This window comes from Musca vetustissima, unplaced genomic scaffold (assembly GCF_032173495.1).
Source record: "Musca vetustissima isolate MV318-11 ecotype Yass unplaced genomic scaffold, APGP_CSIRO_Mvet_v1 utg80691, whole genome shotgun sequence".
Lineage (NCBI taxonomy): Eukaryota > Metazoa > Arthropoda > Insecta > Diptera > Muscidae > Musca > Musca vetustissima.
The window spans coordinates 45,601-62,161 of record NW_026888568.1 but is presented as its reverse complement, the minus strand read 5'-3'; the positions used below and the strand labels follow the sequence as shown (position 1 = coordinate 62,161).

The 16,561-nt window shown below is 31.9% G+C and overlaps 1 long non-coding RNA gene across 1 annotated transcript; it reads left to right on the top strand.

Moving 5' to 3' along the window:
* The first annotated feature begins 2,761 nt into the window (after positions 1–2,761).
* On the top strand, positions 2,762–3,689 carry LOC133336414 (uncharacterized). The gene is made up of 3 exons (XR_009754543.1): positions 2,762–3,101; positions 3,215–3,384; positions 3,453–3,689. It is a non-coding gene; the product is annotated as an uncharacterized LOC133336414 (long non-coding RNA).
* The last annotated feature ends 12,872 nt before the right edge of the window (positions 3,690–16,561 follow it).

The following is a 16,561-nucleotide window of genomic DNA, read 5'->3' as shown; positions in this document are numbered from 1 at the left end:
CTTATACATTAACCAGCTGATACGACCCTGCAGCTAAAATAAAAACTAGTCACGTATTGAAACAGTCATACTACTAGTTCACTGTAGCTAAAATGAAACTAGTTAAATATTGAAACAGTCATACTACTAGTTGCCATGAGACAGTTGAGTTATTCGTGTTAGTCGAAGCGAAAAGAGACTGACTATACTTTTGTCTTACAAAGTGCTGCAGTGAGTGCCGCTCTTCCACTCATTGTCATTTTCCCGTTAGTTTGTGCTTCGATTACAGGGTTGACAAATTATGTTTTTCGGCAAATCTTAATGTTTGGTAATGCTTGCAATATAAAATTTCATGGGAAAATGGTATATTTACGTATTTTGGCAACCCTTTTTTTAAATGAATCAAAGATAAACTGTTTGTAGATCATTCAGTCTGTGGGTTTGTGTATGTGCTTTCTCTGTGAAAAAAAAACTATTCAACACGGTAAGTAAGATGAGTAAAAGAAATATGTCCAGGTTAATAAAAAAAACAACGTGAAGTATACATTAATAGATTAAGAAATAGTTCTAATGTAGAAACACAAAACATAAATATAAATGATAAGCCTGCTGTTTTAACCACAGATTTGTCAGATGAGGAATGTGATGTTAACACCAGAAACCACAATGTTCAGCAAGAGTTATTTACTGATAAGTTAGGGAAGTGGTACATAAGAAACAAAATTTCCAGGAAAGCATTTGAAGAACTTTTGTGCATTTTAAGAGAAGAGAATTTAAATGTACTAAAGAAAGCAGAAACATTATTGCCGAAAATTGTTGAGAAACCCATTATAAGGAAAGTGCGTCCCAGCCTGTATTGTCATTTAGGCATAAGAAGTCAATTACAGAAAGTTGGTAAATTTTTATTGGGATTAGACAAAATAATGATTGATATAAATATTGATGGCTTGACCTTATTTAAAAGCTCTCGAGCTCAACTGTGGCCTGTTTTAATAAGAATTGTTAATTCCCAAAAGGTACACGTCCTTCCAGTTGGGATTTATGTTGGTCTTAAAAACCCGGAATGTATTTTGACGTATTTAGAAGATTTTGTGAATGAAATGGAAGACATAGCAGAAAATGGGATACAATTTGCAGAACATATTTTTAGTTTAGAAATACGAGCCATTGTTTGTGATGCACCAGCGAAAGCTTACATATGTGGTATACCAAACCATGCGTCGTTCCATGGCTGCAGCAAATGCACCCAAGTAGGCAAAAAAATTGGAAATGTTTTAATGATTGATTTTAAAAATAGAAAGTATTTGGAACACCATCTCCTTAATTTTAGAAATACTAAAACACCATTAGAAATATTCTGCGTTAAAATGATAAGCCAAGCGTCAATAGATACTATGCATTTACTAGATTTGGGAATTATGCGGAAATTTATATTACGAATATTGGAGGGAAAACTATCGTTAAAGTTAGCAAAAGGGATAAGATCTGCATGTCGAAAAAGGTAGTCTTTGAAAACATTTGTTCCACAAGAATGTGTAAGGAAATCAAGAAGTTTCGATGACATAGCAAACTGGAAGGCAACGGAGTTCCGCCAGTTTCTTTTGTACACGGGGATTTTTGTTTTCAAAGACCTAATTCCTGACGACACATACTACGTTTTTCTACTCTTACATTGCGCATGTAGATTGTTGTTATGTCCTAAGAGCTACAATTGTTAGATTTGTTTGTACATAATTTTCCAATTGTTTTCGGAGATAGTAGCTTGTCCTACAACATCCATACTTTGCTACATTTGGTGGATAGCATTAGAGACATTGGTTTAATGTCTGGTTCGTGTGCATATGATTTCGAAAATTATTTACAAACAATGGGAAAGTATGTCAAAAAGCCCACGAATATACTACAGCAGATTTTTAAATGATTTCGGTACGAAAGTTATTTTATCGATATCCCAAGTCAAGGTTTCAGAACTATGAAGAATAAAGGGGTTTGTTACTACTTCAATAAATGTCTTTATACTTCAAAGAAACCAGACAATTTCTGTTGCATTAAACCATATATTCTAATTGAAATTCAAAGTTTTGAAGAAGAAGGAAAGAAGAAGAAGAAAAGATTGTCATAGGTAAAATATTAACAAATATAATAAGTTATTTTAAGGAGCCAAGGGATTCCATGAATATTGGTATTTGCTGCGCCGATGTATCTTCTTTAGGTGATGTAGAGAAATTCTCAATTTTAGAAATAAAAATAAAGAAATAAAAAAAGAATAATATATATCCGTTATAAAGTAAATAAGTTATTCAAGTTTCAAATGGAAAATCCATGAAACCACGTTTTAATTATATTTACCGTTATAAAATTATGGATTTTTCGAACCTAAGTGAAAGCAAGTCAGAAAAATCAAAGGTATTTTCGTGGTCCAGGGACTCCAACTAACAGAATTGGTAAAATTAGAAAACCCTGAAAAATTGATAATTTACAGTGTAATCTTTAAAAATTTTATGAAACAAAATTTTTTTAAAGATGGATTCACAAATTTCAAAGATGCACCTAAGTGAAAGCAAATAAATATTATAAATTCGTATGTATTTTCTTTCATTTCAGGTACTGAAAACAACTCATGCAAAAATTGAAAAAAACTTTCCAGAAAAATTGATAATTTACAAGAAAAGCATAAAAAAATTAAGAGTATATACTACACAGTGCCGGAACAAATTTTATTGGATCATGAAATTTGAAATATTTCGTTCATATTATTTAATAAACTCAATGTTTTCTTATCCAAACAAAAAAACATTTTATTCAAATCTTGGGATATCGCCGATTCACTACTTTTATCGCTGTTTGAACTACTTTTTTTTAATTAAATAATATTTTCAACACATATTAGAAATTTTACTGTACTAATTTGGTTTAAAATTGCCGACTTTCAGAAACCATAAACGACTTAGTTAAAACTGTCCAACAAAACAGTGAGGCAATTATGTCCGCATTTGCCGAAATAAAGGTAGTCACAACAAGAAACTTCAATCAGTACCGCTACAAATGACTTTCCAATATCGTCTGAAAAAATGTTGCAAACCATGGAGGAAAAAATCACTTGTGACAACCGAGATATTTACGTAAGTAAAAAATGTGTTTATTATTTGTATAGAAATATATCGAAAATGAATTAGGATTAAAGTAAATATTTTCTTAATTGTTATAACATAGTAATTTAATCATTCACATTTAGGTCTCTACAATGAGCAAGCTGTGGCGAAACTGTGTCGGAAAAAATATAGAGAATATACTGGATTCTAAAGTCATAATGGATTTTAATGTAGACGGTACTCATGGAAAACGCTCTTAAAGGAAATATAAAAATTTCTACAAAGCTTTAATTGGTAAGTGGAATATTTTAACGTAAAACTTTTAATATTAAACAATTTATTAAACATTTTCCAGACTCCATAGAAACTACCATCCCTAAGGGAAAAAATGTGGAACAGCTACTACGCCAGGCAATGCAATTATGCAAAAAGAAGCAATTCAGAAAGAATTCTGAAAATAAAAAGATCGAGCTAGAGTCAACAGAAAATATTGATGTGAATTAAATTTTGGTATTAATTTTTGAGTGAATTATTTTTTATTTTTATTTTTTATACATACATCAAATGTGGATATGGATTTTTAATTTAATTTTTTAATATGAATTTATATTACTTTTTTAAAACTAAAATAAAAAACGATAAAATTAACTAGTATTTAATTATACACAACCAACTAGTGCGAAACTGGTAATGATGGATTGATATACAACTAGGAAAGATGTGAGTAGTATAAAACTACCATGAAGCATACTAGAGTGTGCACTAGTTCACATAAAACTAGTCCAAAACAGTAGTTTACAGTACTACATAACAACTAGTATATATTTAACTAGTATAGGATCTAGTACTTTAATTGTATACAAATGAACTAGTTAGGCGTATATGACAACCCCATGTTAAAATCGACAGTTCGTTATATGGAAAATGGACAGATATGTTACTAGTTTGAAGCAAAAAGCAACTAGTACATTTCTACCTACATACTAGTCATTTTGGTTATAATTACTGATATTGCACTACGAAATATCCATAGCCGAACAGTAATCTTCGAATTTGGCTACTATAAAATCTATATCATAGCTTTTAACTGATTTTAACTGCATACAAATAGTTTTCTACGTGAACTTTCCCATTTTAATCACTTTAGTAGGGGCAGCGAAGTCCCACGGGTCCAGCTAGTTCTATATATAAAAATGAATTTCTGTTCGTTAGTCTCGCTAAAACTCGAGAACGGCTGAACGGATTATTCTTATATTAGTCTTAAAATGTTCGTGGAGTCCCACGCAAGTTTTAAAAGGTGAGAAAAAAAATCGAAAACCGCGAAAAATTATTATGAAGCATATTTGCATTGCCACGAATTTAGTATCGAGCTATTTTGATTTTACCATGTCGTTGTTGTTATTTTGAGATATTTTGGGCGAAATTGGTAGCGTATCATTCCTTTAGGCTTACATTTGTCAATTATTCAAAATATTTTATTTTTATCAATTAGATTGACATTGTATTGAAACTATTTTATGTGAGAATACAAAAAAATTATCTTTGAATTTACTCGCGATCATTACATGCACACGTTTTCAATAGAATGCACGTAAATTTTGTGGCAAATGCAAGGATGGAAAATCAGAAGACATTCAGTGAATTCTGATTTTAAGATTCATACGCTAGATTATTATGTTTGAAAATAATAATAATAGTTCAATAGGAACATATTGTTCGGATATATGTGTTTTGCATATATCCAATATACGACATATATTCTTTGCAAAAATCTATCATTAAGCTGAATTGGAAAGAGAACAACTAACAAGAAAACAGTAATATGTAAAAACAGCCAAGGTATAATATGTAATGTGAATGTTATACCAAAATCTCTCCAAATTTATTATAACAAAGTGTCTCATGATGTTACATTTGTGTTGAACATGAGACTATAAATTATTAAGGCATGCCGATATTAGGGGGATACCCTGATACTTTTGTCAATATTTATAATTTTATGTAGAGATATTTTTTGCTCAATAAGTATCCCTTATATTATTTAAATTAGAAGCAATTCTGTTGAAGGCCGTGCTCAAGGTCTTGGGCCAATTTTAATAATTATTTGTCCGGACACTTTTTGCTCAATGAGAATCCAAAATATAAAATTACAACCAATTCTGTTGAAAAAATCAAAATTCCTCATATTACGAGGTACCGTTATATATAGGAGTAGTAGTAATGTATGCAAATTTCAAAGCTCTATTTTAAATATTGGAGGGTATAAAAAGCTAACATAATATTAGGCTACCGTTATTAGGAAGTCTTATGAATATTTTGGGATAATGTAATTATATCCGAAAGTCAAACTTATAAGTACATTTAAATTTATTAAATTTATTTTTTCCCACAAATTCAAATATTAATAAACTTATATCCACGAGAAACTTAGAAGGCAAAATATTGCAAAGATATTTACACTACGCCCTATGGTGTAGGTTATAAAAACAAATCTAAAATGGCGAAAATTATACATTAACAATATTGCTAGGCAAGACAACGTTAGCCGGGCCCGCTAGTATATATATAACGAATAATAAAACCTGTGTGTAACTCTGAAGACCTTCTCCGCAAACCATAGGGTGAAGGTATATATCTGGCGGCAACGCTGGCTGACACTTTTTTTACCTGATTTCCTAAAAACACAACAAGTGGGCCGATATTGCATCAGAACTATATATGGGAATAGCTCCCATATATAGTCTCGTCCAGATCTAAACCAATTTCAACAAAACTTCACGGACATCAATCCAGACTTAATTCTGTACGCTGTACAGAATTAAGGACAAATATTGAGAGTTTGGTACACCGTTTATATAAAATCGGGTCTAACTATAAATGGGAGCTCTATCTTAATCCGAACCGATTTTCTCCAATTTCAAAGGGTTCGTTCATGGGCCAAATAAGTGACTTGTATCAAATTTGATCCACATCGGATCAAACATGCATAAATCAACTCAGAAAGTGGTTTCATCGTTTCCCTTTGCCTATAACAAACATATGCACAAGGACACAACACCCTTTACCACAGTGTGGTAAAGGGTATAAAGATAGTATTAAATAAATTAAAACCAGTAAGAAATGTAGTAAAGTCGGACTGGGCCGATTATATGATACCCTTCACCACTTTGGGTATATTCTACATATGTATCGTAACAGACGTCAGATTTTTGAAGGAACCATTGACATGCAATTGAACAAACTTAAATATGTGATCTTTATCTATATCTAAACCGACTAACATCAATCCCTACACATGTCTTTCTGCAACCTATGCTAAATTTTGTAAATCGATTTAAAGCAAACTTGACTCACGCTATTTGGAATGCTGCACGGTTTAAAATTTAATCTCCATCAAACATTCATTGATTACTTGGTGTACAATTATCATGAACGGGTCCAAATTATATATGGAAGATATGCTATATCTATATCTGAACCAATTTCAAGAAAACTTCCCAGAGATTAATTTATATTAACTTCAGTACGTTGTGTCAGTCGGCTTTACTATGGATCTTTAGTGCACAATTAAATTAAAATCGGACGAAAATATATATAAGAGCTATATCTAAATCTAAACCGACTTTACGAAACTTTGCACACATCATGCTAGACTTAATTCAGTACGCTAGCCAAATTTTGTGCAAATCGAATGATTTTCAGGGGCTTCAGAGCACCATTCACATAAAATCGGACGAAAATATATATGGGAGCTATATCAAAATCTGAACCGAGTTTCACGAAACTTAGCACACCTCACTTTAGACTAAATGAGGTACGCTATGCCCAAATCTAACGATTTACAGGGACTTTAGTGCACCATTTACCTTAAATCGGGCGAAACTATACGAAAATTAGCACACATTATTCCAGACATAATTCAGTACTCTGTACCAAATTGCGTGCAAATCGAATGATATGTAGGGACTTTGGTGCACCATTTACTTTAAATCGGACGAAAATCTATATAGGAGCTATATCTAAATCAGAAACGATTTTCTCGAAACTTAGCATACATAATGTTAGACTCAATATAGTACGCTTTGCCAAACTTCGTGCAAATGGAAAGATTTACAGGGACCTTGTAGCACCATTTACCTCAAATCGGTCGAAATTATATATTGGAGCTATATCTATATTTAAATCTGAACCGATTTTCACTAATTTCATAGGATTCGTCCTTGGGCCAACTAAATGAGCTGTACCAAATTTCATCAGAATCACAGACGGACGGACATGTATAAATCGACTCAGAAAGTGATTCGATGCATATTCTCAAAAGGAACTATCTCGATTCCTTTTGCTGTTACAAACATATGTACAAAGACATTATACCCTGTACCACAGTGTGGTGAAGGGTATAAATTGTATATATATGGGCAATATTGCCAATTTTTTAATATAGCTGAAGCGGAGGTTCACCGCTTTATAACTCGGGAATTAATTAAGTATATGAAAAAAAGTGAATAGTTTTGGGTTAACTGATTGGTCATTGCAAACTGTTCATGATATTGACCTCCAAACTTTATTTTGGTGGAAGCTGTGTCTACTTTAATGTAAAAAATGTGTAAAAACAGGTTGAGGCGAACCAGTTTTTTTGTGTTTTCTATCGATTTGTGATTAATCCACTCATTTCACGGTCTTCGTGTCAATGTAAAACTAGAAGTCAATAAAATTGGGACTACGCCCCTTATGTATCATTTTTCAAAATTTTAACTGCATCTACCTTTAAATGATGCTGACATTTTGAAGCTCGATTTTGAGCGTTTTTTGAATTTTACTTCTAGATTTAATACGCAAACAGGAATTTCTAAAAATCGATTATAAGATTATTGTAGTCGCGAATCTGCGTAATTTGATATGCTTCAGAGTAATACTCATCCGATGGTGAAATTTTTGTGCGATCAAATTTCTAAAATTTTCGGGCCAAATTGTTAGATCTGTCAACTGAATGATATGGGTACCCGCGATCAATAAGGTTTTTTACGTTTCGGTGATATAAAGTCTTCTTCGTGAAAATCCATCTACTAGAACGGCGGGAACTGGCCTTCCAAAAACACGAAATTTGGCAAAAAATGTTTTTGAAAATATCGCGGATTTAATTGCGTTTTCTGTGGATCATTTCCGCTTCAATAAATGACCTCATACGGATTTTGATCTTTTTCGAAAACAGAACTTTAAAAACTTCAGCCGAAAGAGAGATGTACCCAATTTATCTCAAAAATACTGTGAGCTGGCACATCCATGGTTCTTAATGGACCACATTGAAATCGGTATGGATCGATGTATTTTTTTAGGGTGCTCACCGAAATCGGATGCGCGTTAATGGCATATGGAGTTTTCGGAAATTATTCGCGTTTTACGATTTTTTGGGTACTTCAATGCAACGTGTGGCACATCTTAGCCGTCAAATGAAATTTCGCAATATATATATGGATTTGAAGATAAACTTCAGTATTTCCTGGAAACCGCATGGGCATCAAATAATTTTGATGCGCATTTACCCGGCGAAATTTTACCCGAATTTCGCCGGGCAGAATAACCCCAACATTTTTTTCTGAAATTTCTGGTATAAAATGAAAAAAATAAATATGATGACATTATTTTTTCGAAACAAAAACAAATATTTTTCCTCAATATCTTGTTTTGTTGTCGCTGTGATTTACAAACCGTTACACGGACTTGTGTGATTTTGATGTCATTTGATTCATCTTAGTGTTTAGATTATGTAGATATTTTTAAATTAATTTTTAGGTGTGTGTATGTCATTAATATAATGAAAATATTGATGTAATCTGCTATATTTTTTATTTTTCTCATATTTCGCGAAGATGAGCAACTTTATCGCTATTATTATAATATATTCATATTATTGTTTTACGGAGGAAGATATATATCAACGTTTTTGGTAAATATAATAAACGGCGTAATTTTAAGATTTTTTTCTTATGCCCAAAATTAAATACATATATATCTATATATATATAACAAGTAAGTACAGTAGTAAAGTCGGACTGTTTAAAATGTAATATGAATCTAGCACCCATTGATTATTTGGTTTACAATCAACATGAATAGGTCGAAATTATATATGGAAGCTGTGCTATATCTAAATCTGAACCGATTACAAGGAAACTTGCCCGAGATAAATGTATACTAGTACGTTTTGCCAATCGGCCTAACTATGGGTCTTTAGTACACCATTTACTTAAAATCGGACGAAAGTATATATAGGAGCTATATGTAAATCTGAACCAATATCAAGAAAACTTGACACACAGAAGGTTATAGTAACTTCAGCACATTGTACAAAATTGTGTGCGGGTCGGTCAATCTTTGATTCTTTAGTGCACAATTTACATTAAATCGGACAAAAATATATATTGCAGTTATATTTTGTTTTTGCAAAATAGTCAGGCTGAATCCCTAATAAATAGTTGTTTTTTCTATTTTATTTACTAACAAAAAGTTGTTTTTTTTATAAAACAACAAATTGGGATTCAGCCTGACTATTTTGCAAAAACAAAATACAAATGGTATCCCAAATAAACCGCCAACACTACTGAATATTGGAGTTATATCTAAATTTGAACCGATTTTCACGAAACTTTCGTGCAAATCGAAAGATATATATGGACTTGGGAGACCCATTTACCTTAAATCGGACGAAAAAATATATATGGGATCTATATATAAATCTGACCCGATTTTCTCGAAACTTAGCACACGTCATTCTTGACCTAATTCAGTACTTTATGCCAAATTTCGTGCAAATCGATAGATAAATAGGAACTTTGGTGCCCCATTTACCTTAAATCGGACGAAAATATATACGGGAGCTATATCTAAATCTGGACCGATTTTCGCGAAACTTAGCACACATCATTCAAGACTTAATCCAGTACGTTGTGCCAAATTTCATGCAAATCGAAAGGTATATAGGAACTTTGGTGCACCATTTACATGGAATCGGACAAAACTATATATGGGAGCTATATCTAAATCTGAACAGATTTTTCCCAATTTCAATAGGTTCGTCCTTGGCCAAATAAGTGACTTGTGCCAAATTTCATTAAAATCGGATTATGAATGCGACCTGTACTTTGTTTACAATTTAACATCTACAGACGGACAGACATCCATAAATAGACTCAGAAAGTGATTCTATGCATATTCTCAAAAGGAACCATGTGTCTATCTCGTTTTCTTTTGCCTGTTACAAACATATGCACAAAGACCAGTGTGGTGAAGGGTATAAAAATGAATTGCTGTTCGTTAGTCTCGCTAAAACTCGGGAACGGCTAAACGGATTTATATGATCTTAGTCTTGAAATGTTCGTGGAGGTCTAGGGAAGGTTTAAAAGGTGAGAAAAAATCTAAAACGGGGAAAATGTTGCAAAAAAATATTATGCTATTTTGATAGCACCACGTCGTAGTTGTTATTTTTGGGCGAAAATTGGTGGCGTATCCATTCCGTATCCATTGAAACGATCATTGTATGTACACGTTGTCCATAAATTACACTTAAATTTTGTGACAAGCGCAAGAATGAAAATCAGAAGACATTCGGTATAGAGTTCTGATTCTAAGATACATGACCTATATTATTTTTCTTGAAAAGAGCAATAATAATAGTTCCATAGGGCCACGTTGTTCCTTAAAGTACCTAAAATATTGCCATGCCACGGGAAATATCAAATCAGGTGGTACCATATGGTGGTTATATGCCTAATCGTTGGTCAATATTTTTGAACTATCAACTATCAAAAACAGCAACATTAAAAATAACTCCACCAAAAACATTTATTATAAAAAATTAAGATGTGACTATAAAATTGCAAATACCTTAATGTGCCAACTACCGGTATATACAGCATTATGTGGTAATAGGTTGTCCGTGCTTTGAAAAAATAATAAATGTATGTATCCCTAATATTAAATTCTTTTAAATATTGGGTGTACCGTTATATGGGATCTACCCTAAAAAGTGATCAATAGTAGTAGTAGCTATATATGTGCAACTTTCATAGCTGTATATTAAATAGTGAAGGGTAAAAAACCTAACTTAACATGGACAACCGATATAAAGAAGTCTTATAAATATTTTGGGGAAATTTAATTAATTCTGAAAGTCAAACTTATTTGTGCATATAAATTTATTAAATTTACATTTTTTCCACGAATTCAAATTTTAATAAAAGTATATCCAACGATACTTTAGAACGATACTTGCATATATCCGATACCAAAAATGTGTATCATTAAGCTCAATTGGAGAGCGAACAACTAAAAAACCAGTAATATTTAAAAACAGCCAAGACATAACATCTAATGTGAAGGTTATACCAAAATCTCCATCAAAAATATTTATTGTAACAAAGAGTCTCATGTTGAACATGTGACTATAATATTACAAATAAATACCTCACTCAGGTTGGAAAACGGGGATAAGAACTTCAACATACCGAACATTGAACGGGAAATATTTTTGGCGTATTTTTAGAACGTTAAGCTATAGTGCATAATTTCTGGGATGATGTTATTTATTCACATTAACCTGTTATGCCTAATCATAGCTGTATTAAGGAGCTATATCAAAACTTGAACCTAAATAGAGAATTTTTCGCAAAAATGTGTCTTACCCCCCAATATACCGCAATGACATATTACAGCTACTACAATGGGAATGGAGATATATTAGTTTTGTGGGCGAAGATTTGAGACCACATGAGTATTTATGGAGGATACCATTATATAGGTGCTAGCCGGAAACTAATATATTGATAATTTTTTGTAAGGAGATTTTGTACTCAGTTATTATTTCAAATATAAAATTACAGCCAATTTATTTGAAACAAATGACCAACTACAATACTGAATATTGTAGGCAACGTTATATGGGTGCAACCCCACAAACTAATATTGATAATTTTTAGTAGGATTCATGCTGCCAAATAAAACAAACAATTACAGCTGATTAGGTTGAAAAACGTGCCCAACTCCCCAAAGAATCGTATAATGTGGAGGCTTTTTGAATGCTTTGGGCAAATTTTGTTATGAACATTTTCTACTCAATAATCATCAAAAATATAAAATTCCCCGTTATTAGGGGGATACCCAGCTACTTGCGCCAATATGGATAATTTTAAGTAGCGGTATTTTCTGGCCAATATGTATTGCTTGTATTAAATTAGAATAATTCTGGTAAAGACCGTGTTCAAGATCTTCAAAATAGCGAATATTGAGAGCACCATCTTAAATCGTGGAGGGTATAAAAAGCGTACTTAATATTGTACTACCGTTATGTCGAATTTAAAAAAAAAATAGAAAAATTTAATTAAAAGCGAAAGTCAAATTTATGTGTGCAATAAAATTTATTAAATTCAATTCTATTATAAATAAACTTATAGCCACCAAAACATTGAAAGGCCAAAAATTGCAACAAGGCTCGCTCATAAACATCAAAGTGTAGATATCCAGTTCTGCTATGTTACTTTATGTGAGCTCTGATAAATACCAAGGTATTACAAACAGTCTGTGCTCTCAACCTGCAAATTATACAACAACAATTTTCTATATCAATAATATCGAAAATTGAGGAATAAATTGATTTATGTTGTTGTTGTTGTTTACAAACTGTTTCATGCCCTTAACTTTGTTATAGAATATATATCAAATCCGATTTTTGTTCTTTTGTTGCAAAATTATATTCATTGTTCATTTCTTCGTGTTTTCGTAAATAGTAAGATATATGATAAAACGCTTCAACTAATGTGCTGCATGATTTGGTTGTTTGTAGTTGCAAACTTCATTCTCATAGAAAATTGCCACAATTTAAAATAAAACGAGTAACAACTATAGATAAGTTCTATAATCGAATTATTTGTATGACATGGATTCCATTTTTCAATAATGAACATTTCTGTAAATAAATCAAACAAACAAAAATCGATGGAATAATTTAAAAATTGTCTCAAAATATCATTACTTTAGATATTTAATGTTTTCGTAGCTGTTACTTGATTTGCCTGTGCATTTCTGTTTTTTTATCCTTTAATGGCTAGGAACTTGTGTCCCGATGGTGCAAAATGAAAAAAAGTCATATGCCTTCCTTGAATATGAGATGAGTAGATAAATAAGGTATAAAAAATATATTTTTAATATATTATACATTTGTTTAATAGAAATTATATGGAAAGGCATTGCTAATCGTGAAAATGTATTAAAACTAAAGACAATATTTTTTATTCATTAAGCTCACAAAAATATAGAACTTCATTACTCTTAATGTATTGCGTATATATTAAATGTTTTGCATATTAAAATAAATAATGTGTATTTCAAATCAAGTCTTTTATTTTTAGATTTTTTAATTATGTGATCAGAAGAACGTAGGCTTTGTATTTGACTTTTCAGATACTTTTTTACTCGACGTATGGTAAAAAACCTTCTTTCAGCTGATGCTGTGGTTACCGGTATTGCTATTAAAATTCGTAACAATATATTTATATTTGGAATTAGATTTTCGTCACATACTACATACTACTAGATGCGATTAGGTCGGGGATCTTTCGCTTTCCACATAGTGATCCACAGATTTACTTTCATATATTTTTCATAAAATTGTATGATTTCTTTAAAATCTTAACATTAAAATTTTATCCAATCCAATTTATCCTACACAATTCTATCCAAACTTCTACTTCTTAGAAATAAATCCAAACTAAATCATACCATTTCCCCTATTCCTTCCAACGATTCCACCTTCTCTTCTATATTTGTACGCAATAATGCTGCTCAATCTATCGTGTTTAACAATATTAATGTAATCATTTGAAATATTTATTTGCTTCTCGAAATATTCTACATAAAGTATCAGACCTCTTTTGGATTTTCTAACGAATGAGTAAATTTCCAAAATTTTAGAATATATACTTCACCTTCATTTAAACTTAGTTTTAAAATGTGAAACGAATAATGAATGTATACCACAGAAATGAATTTTGATCTAATAATGGTCTGCACTCCATTATAATTTCCTGACATGTTAGACGCGCCGTCATACCGTTGACATCTCAAAAATGTTGGATCCAAATCCAAGCAGATTACTGTGTTTATTATAACGGTCGAAAATTATTTTCCTGTTAATTCTTCTAATTCTACTTAGCTAAGGAAACATTCTTTGTCGTTTTTAGATACCTTGTCAAAAATTTTATACATATATAGCTTCATTCCTATAACCGAAAAGAATACAGCTCTTTTCACTTCTTCGACAATTAGTTTTATTAACTCGTTCTGTATTCTGGGACTCAGGTATGTTGCATTTTTTGGTGTACTCACCAAACATTTTCTAAGTTTACCTCTAACTACAGTATTCAGGAGGCTTTACTTCCCCTCAAGGCGATGTCTTCCCTCTCACACAATAAAGTGGTCTCAATGGCCACTTTAACTTTATACTCTTGTGCTTTCAATATATCTGAAGCTTGTTTGACCGTAATATGTTCTATACGTTCTGAAACATATTTCATTCTAGATATAAAGTCCTGAGTCCTCATCAACGCTTTTTTATGTGTGGTAATTTTGGGACTTGGTGGTTGCCCTTTCCGCAGCCTTCTTTGTTTGAAAATAAAATGCCGACTTTACAAAAAACCGTTTGCTAAGTCTGAATATGCGATACAAGAAACCCTGGGCCTGGTTAAAAGTTTACAAAAACCATACTTTTCTAAATCTGAATATGCGATATTCAAATACTGCAATTGCCAGCAAATATATAGGGCCTAGACCTAAACACGGGCCGATATTAGAGTTGTACAGTTCACGAACGAACTAGTTCAAATGAACGATTCACATAAAAGACCGATTGAACTAGGTTTTTCAAAGTCGTTCCTTTTAGTTCATTAAAAGAACGAACTGGAATAATCGTTCCTTTTAGTTCAAATGTGAGCGTTTTACTGACCCAGTTCGATTTTTCTCTAAATGGAAGCGGCACCGATATAGTTTTATTTTGCATGTGATATTAACAGCGCTTTCATTTAGTAAACATATAAAATATGTTGCCTATTATTTATGCTCGCAAGAAATTTTTCAATTATTCTGAAACTTTTCTTTAAAAATTCACACCTTATAGATCCCAAAACTGTTCTAAAATGTTTCTATATAATATCCTCACCATAAATAAAACAAAATTGTTTTTATTCACACATCTCAATCTTCCAAGAACACAAACTATCAACTGAACGATTCGGAGAGCCATGAATTATTAAAAGAAGGACCTAAGTAAAACGACTGCTGAATAAAAGAGCTTAATTGTGAACGATTGAACTAGAAGACCGAACTGGTTCAGTCTAAAGAGCTGAACTAAAAAGAGCGATCAGCTAACAGAATTAGATAGATCAACTCTAGCCGATATAGTTCGTTCTCTAACCTGATGTTCTAGATTTTCATCTCGAAATATAAATAAATAAATAAATTCCATAATATATCCCCCATACTACGGTGGAATACGCCTATAGGCAGACAACCCCAATACGCGGAAGAAATCAGTTAACAATTCTGGTAGAACTACATGATCTACTCAATGCCTGAAATGACTACGAAATTCTAAAAGCAGGTTGTATAAAAAATGTAACTCTTCGTTGAATTATGCTAACTACTTAAAGGCAAGGAATATCTATAAACTCGAAAACTCTTGGAGTTATTCGAACTATTTAACTAGGATAAAATGTAGTCTTAAAAATAATCCTAAAAACTTTTATAATTTTGTAAACTCTAGAAGTAAAGTTCGTGAATTTCCAAGCATCAGGTTTTGACGATTTGTAATACTTTGGATGACCACCTGGTAGTGGGTAGACATAGTTCGATCAGACCGAACTTACTGATGATTTCATTGTTTATCTATACACCATTTATAAAATAATTTTTGTTCATAAGGAAATGTTTATTTCCATTAATGATATTTTATTGGACTTGCTGTGAATGTATTAAATTCTTACATATTCCTGCTACTTACTTCAATGCAAACTACACTGAAATCGTAAACTTTAATTGACCTTTTGACGAAAGTATCTAGATGTCACAAAATTAAGTTGTTTTCGCAGTTAACCTCTAAATGTTGTTAACTGAATGTTAACACCCCAAGGGCACAATTTAGATTATCTCTAATTAGGTGCTACGCCCAACCATCTACAAAATCTGTTTTAAGTTTTCAGGAACAAAAACAATAGCAAAATTGTATGTAAACTTCAAAAGTAACCAACGGCATTTGTAAGTTCTCTCGGACAAAATTAAGGCGACGAGTTGTTTAAGTGAGTGGACGATGAGGCAGTAACTGATACCACTTTTTGTCTAAGGGTCGTACCTAAATTCAAGCGTATGCGTACGAATTTATTCACCTCAAAAGTTCAATACCTGAAATTCAATGAATGTTACCCAAATGCGCATTGCGTATCAAA